Here is a 6,377-nt window from a genome sequence, read left to right on the forward strand (position 1 = left end):
TTACTTATTTTTTTAAATTCTTTTCTTTTAGAGAGAGAGAGAACAGGGGAGAGGGACAGAGAGAGATAGAGAGACGGAGAGAAAACCCAAGCAGGTTCCACGCTCAGCACAGAGCCCCACGCGGGGCTCAGTCCCACCAACCGCGAGATCATGACCGAACCGAAATCAAGAGTTGGATGCTTAACCGACGGAGCCACCCAGAACTTTATTTTTAATAAAGGTAATGTTTTGAAAACTCTGTAGGTTGGTTGATTGGTTGGTTGGTTGGTTGGTTGGTTGGTTGGTTTTGACGAGCTTGGAAAGAATCACAAAATAAAATGGGAGATCATTTTTTCGATAAAAACAACACTGGTCACCAATGGTAACCAGACACACTGTGGCAACCATTTTGTAATGGGTATAAATAGCAGGCCACTCTGTCATACACCTCAACCTAACGCAACACTGTATGGTAATGATTCTTCAGTTAACAAAATTAAAATTAAATTAAATTTTCGAAGTAGAAATAAAAACAACAGAATGCACGATTTCACACAGAACGAAGGAAAGCAAGCTCTCGTACTCCTCAGAGACTGACAACCACACAGAAGCAGATTCCCAGTAAAGGCTGTCATTGGAGGGACCCTAGAAAGATTCCAGGGGTGATAATTTCCCTAGTTTCCTGCACTGAAATGGAACCTTTGCAATTTAATTCGTTGAGATGCCCAAGGCCTTTGGTTTCTTGTGCCAAGAGCAGCAAGGCTATCGGTATAACCAGTGCTAACTATCACCTTTCCCAACTTAGGGTCAGGCCCCAAGGGCAAGAAGATCGAGACCAGAGAAGGAGAGACTCACACAAGGGCAAATACACATTTCTAGCCATTCTAGTGGTGCCAGTAAGCATTCCTCTTGGGTACCAACACTCACATCTGACAGGCATATAGCTGGGAAGAAAACTCTAGACTCCAGAGTAAGCTGATTGCTGAAGTAGGCCTTGCCAGCTGGGGTTAACGTCCACCTGGGGAGACCTATCACCAACAGACACACAGGGTCAGACCTCCCCCTAGTCACCCTGTCAGCCTCTGGGGCCTCCCTAGAATTCTAGGACCACACCCTTTTTAAAATATTTATTGATTTTTGAGACAGAGGGGGAGAGAGAGAGAGCATGAGTTGGGGAGGCGCAGAGAGAGAGGGGGACAGAGGATCTGAAGAGGGCTTTGCTCTGATAGCAGAGAGCCTGATGTGGGGCTCGAAATCACCAACCATGACATCATGACCTGAGCCTAAGTCAGAAGCTTAACTGACTGAACCACAACCATTCCAGGTGCCCCAGGAATACACCTTTTTCTTAATATTTTAATTTTTTTAATGTTTATTTAGTGACAGACAGATTGTAAGTGGGGGAAGGGCAAAAAGATAAGGAGACACTGAATCGCAGGCTCCAGCATCTGAGCTATCACCACAGAGCCTGATGCGGGCCTTGAACTTGTCAACCATGAAATCATGACCTGAGCCCCCCAGGTGCCCCAAAAATGAACATTCTTTAGCACCCACCATGGTGAGGCACCATGGAAGGAGACTTATGTGCATATAATCCTCAATTTACCTCCAGTTGGAATGTGGGTGTAACTGGCTCTGTTTCGTTAAAGAGGAAACGGGTGTTCTGAGGACTCAAACCCCTGTGCAAAGCCAGCGACTGGGCAAAGCAGGGCTAAGGAGAGGGGAAAGAGTGAGTGATTCCGGCAAGGGTGGCCAGGTAGGCCCTCTGCACAGCGCCCTACACAGCAAGGAGGGAGCCATCCGCACGGCTGGGGGAAGAGGGTGGAGGCAGAGGACCCACAATGGCCAAAGCTCTGAAGATTCCAGTCGTCATGTCCCAGGAGAAGCCGGGCCAGCAAGAAAGGTGATAAGCAAGAGGGCAGAGGACCAGCCCCGGGCCAGGCCACGTAGACCCACGGAGCCCTCCACACCATCACCCAGGGGGCATGTGAGGACCGCCCCTCTCCAGAGCTCTGCTTCAACCGGTGGGGTCTGAAAATGTGCCTTTCTACCAAGTTCCAGCTGACACTGACGGCCCAGGAACTACACTTGGAGAACCACTGACATGTTGCCCTAAAAGTCATGATGAGACTCGGAATTATGGTCTAAACACAGCAGGAAGCCAGTAGGGGCTTCTGAGCAAAGGATGAGAGAGAACTGTCTGTCAGGGACAAGGGAGGAACAGGGACCCAGCTGGGGAGCAGTGACAGATGCCCAGACAGCGGTAGCAATGGTCTGGACCTAGGGTGGTTGGGGGGCGGTGGAAAGGGTCAGATCCGGAATATATTTTGAAGGTTGGCTTGACAGCACTTGGCAATGGACTGATGTGTAGGAGGGGCAAAAAGAGACATCCAACAATGACTCCTCAGTCAATATGAGACCGACCTCCTGAGTAAACGGTGGAGGCATTCGCCAAAATGCGGAAGATAGGTTTGGGATTGTGTTTCATTTTACGCACATTTTTTTTTCTTATATATTTTTCTCATTTGAGTTGACACACAACGTTACATTACTTTCAGGTGTCCAACACAGTGATCCTATAAGATCTATACATTATGTTGTGCTCACCACCAGTTGTACCCACCTCTATCACCATACAACACAGCAATATCACGGACTATATATTCTCTATGTGCCTTTTATCCCTGTGGCTTACTCATTCCATAACTGGAAGCCTCTATCTGTGAGTGTAGTCATTTTTTTGGGAGATGCTGATTAGATAGCCAAGCAAGATAGTGAGTAAGTCAACAACTTACGTGTCTAAGGCTCAGGCAGAGGTCTAAGCCAGGGGTGTGAATATGGGAGCCATCATTTTATAACCAGTACATACAAGGACGAGGCAGTACATGATTACTCTCAAGAGTGAGTTTAGGGGCGCCTGGGTGGCGCAGTCAGTTAAGCGTCCGACTTCAGCCAGGTCACGATCTTGCGGTCCGTGAGTTCGAGCCCCGCGTCGGGCTCTGGGCTGATGGCTCAGAGCCTGGAGCCTGTTTCCGATTCTGTGTCTCCCTCTCTCTCTGCCCCTCCCCCGTTCATGCTCTGTCTCTCTCTGTCCCAAAAAAATAAATAAACATTGAAAAAAAAAAAAAAAAGAGTGAGTTTAAACAAGAAGCTGCCCATGGGCGCCTGGGTGGCTCAGTCAGTTGAGCGTCTGACTTTGGCTCAGGTCATGATCTCATGGTTCCTGGGTTCGAGCCCCACATGTGGCTTTGCACTGACACCATCTGCTTTGGATTCTCAGTCTCCTTCTCTCTCTGTCCCTCCCCCAATTGTGTGCACGCACGCACTCTCTCTCTCTCAAAAATAAACATTGAAAAAAAAGTTTAAATGAGAAGAAGCACAAATACCAAAACCCTTTGGCACAGAGTAGACAAAAAAGGAAGAGTCTATGACAAAAGAAAAACCTAGGAGACTATGAACTCGTAGAAACCAAGAGAAAACTTATTTCCCTGAGAAGGGCGTGACCCAGTGCTGATGAGTAAAAGCAGGACTGATAAATGGCCCCTGGGTCTGGCAATCTGCACAGTGAATAGCCACACAGCAGAAAAGAGATGAAATTTGAAATATATTGGAGCAAGAACCTATCCATGCAAAATTCGTCATTATAAGCAAGCTATTTGTTCTCATCCACACATTGTCAAAATGAATGTTCGCTCCTGTCAAGAGTAGATGTGATAATGTTATGAATATACTTATTAACATATGCCTTTTATGTCCTTTTGTATGTGAATGTGACTCATGCAAAACAGTTTGAGAGCTCCCGTGTTTGTTGGGTACAAACCTGCAGCAGTGATACGAAGGAGGAAGATATCTTTGTGTAAAGTTTTAGGTTTTATGCATCCCCATTATCAATAATTGAACACAATGATCAACTATGCTAGAGGAAAGACTAAATTATCTTTATGTTCTATCTTTAGAAGTTTATAAGATTTTATCATAGGAGGAGACCAAGAGCATGCAAAACCCACAGATGTTGGGGAAAAGTCATGTAAAAAATATATGTCACTTACCTACTAAGATACACTGCTATTTTCCTGGAGTTTGTAATAGTCGTGGTATTTACCAGCTTTGAATTCATAATTTGTCATCACTGTTTTCATTCCACACATTTACTTCCATACCTCCTTTTGTCTCATAATCTGATATTCTTTTTCTTACAGAGGTTTCCCCACCAAAAACACTGTACAGTAAAACCTTGGATTGTGAGTAACTTGTTCTGGAAGCATCCCACAAGACGAGCAAACATTTCTAATTTTAACTTGATAAACGAGAAATGTCTTCAATACGTGACACCGAACGTCGCACGATCACAATTGAGCCAATGGTTCTTTAAATTCGGTTTGATACGCAAGTGCTTTGGATTACAAGCACGTTGCCCAACAAATTATGCTCGCAAATCAAGGTTTTACTATATAAGCTTCAGGTCCAGAAGACCTGCAACCATCTGTGAATGGAGGGGGTAAAAGCTAGAAGGCACCATGTTTAAGACACAGTCGGAAGAACAAAAAAGTAGCAAGTATAGAAGCTCTTCAGCAGTGTGTTCTAGAAGTAAGAGAACAGGGAAATTTCCATCAAAGGAGTGAGAAACGATATGAGATAGTGTTTCACATATTTTTCTGCAGATCCTTGGCTACCCTATCTGGTGGAATGCTCAGTGATGTGATGGATGCTAAGGCAGTTAGGAGCTTGGGAGATCCACCAAATACACGGACCCTGTATCTCCAGAGTCTCTCCTGGGACCAGCCCTCTACTCTGATCTTGGGTGGGCACCAGGGATAAAGGGAGGTTTGCATCTTAACTACCTATTTACCTACACACTTCGTTAGAGTCTTGCAACCATCTAACAATGGTACTTGTTTTTAAACTGTAAGAGGCTGGGGCGCCTGGGTGGCTCAGTCGGTTAAGCGTCCGACTTCAGCTCAGGTCACGATCTCGCGGTCCGTGAGTTCGAGCCCCGCGTCGGGCTCTGGGCTGATGGCTCAGAGCCTGGAGCCTGTTTCCGATTCTGTGTCTCCCTCTCTCTCTGCCCCTCCCCCGTTCATGCTCTGTCTCTCTCTGTCTCAAAAATAAATAAAACGTTAAAAATTTTTTTAAATAAATAAATAAATAAATAAATAAATAAAATAATAAACTACAAGAGGCTGGGGCATCTGGGCAGCTCAGTTGGTTAAACGTTTGACTTGGTTTCAGCTCAGGTCATGATATGGCTGGTGGGATGGAGCCCCGAGTCTGGCTCTGCACTGACATCGTAGAGCCTGCTTGGGATTCTCTCTCTCCCTCGCTCTCTGCCCCTCCCCCCTCCCCGCTTGCCCTTGCTCTCTCAAAATAAATTTAAAAAGTAAAAATAAAGAAAAAGTTTAAAAATGAAAAATAAAGTAGAAGAGGCTGTTCAATCAAAACCTCATCGGCACACCCAGTATGTTTATCAGAGACAAAAACAAACATCAAGGAGATGCCAGATGTGGTGTTTAGGGGGAGGGCTGGCTTCCTGGTTCCTAAATAGCCATGTTCTTGCTGAGTCCCCACATGAAAGAGAGGGAGCTCTGTGGGGTGTCTTCAAAAAAGGCCATACAGTCATTCATGAAGCCTCTGCCTTCTTAATCTATTCATGTCCCCCAGTCCCTACCTGATCATCTGCTAATGCCATCACAGTGGGGCGGATTTCAACTATGAATTGCAGGGAGGGGTCCACAAACATTCAGTCTAGAGCAGCCTCTTTCATGCATCATGCCGTCCCGCCTCAATGAAGTCATCATCCCCCTATAATTTTACTTTCCTGACCTTCACATGTCTTTCCCGCCTGTCCAAAGAGTTTCCCAGACCTCATCTCTGCCACTGGCCGCCCTTCGCCAAGGTTACTCATGCATGGAGGGGGCTCTTCTCCACCATGAACCCATGAGGTTGACGTCACAGAATGCTTTATTCCTGGGTGTATCCTCAGTGCCTGGCACCTGCGGCTTCGCAGGGGCATGGCGGGCGGCGGTCATCAGATCCCTCTAAAGGCTCTGTGACACTAAAGATGGACGTACCGGGTCTGCACTCAGTTCATTGACTCACGGGTCCAAACCCACCCTCCATGGCCGGCTCCGTGAAGAGAGAAAGGAAGCTGCGTTTTGGCTGTGCCAGCTGGCACAGTGTGAAGCTTCGTCAGTAGAGGGCGTGGGAGGAACACTGGCAGAGGAAGACTTTTCTTCCCTGCTCCGTGGTGCTCCTCAGCAAACCGTCCCCCCGCCCCCCACACCCCACACAGCTGCCAGGGCTGTGGGCTCAGGCAGCACAGGTAGCAGGCAGCTGGCAGCCAGCAGCAGCTCCCTCCGACATCCGCTTGGGTCCCAAAGCCTGATACCTCCCTCTGAACA

Source organism: Leopardus geoffroyi, chromosome A1 (genome assembly GCF_018350155.1).
Source record: "Leopardus geoffroyi isolate Oge1 chromosome A1, O.geoffroyi_Oge1_pat1.0, whole genome shotgun sequence".
Taxonomy (NCBI): domain Eukaryota; kingdom Metazoa; phylum Chordata; class Mammalia; order Carnivora; family Felidae; genus Leopardus; species Leopardus geoffroyi.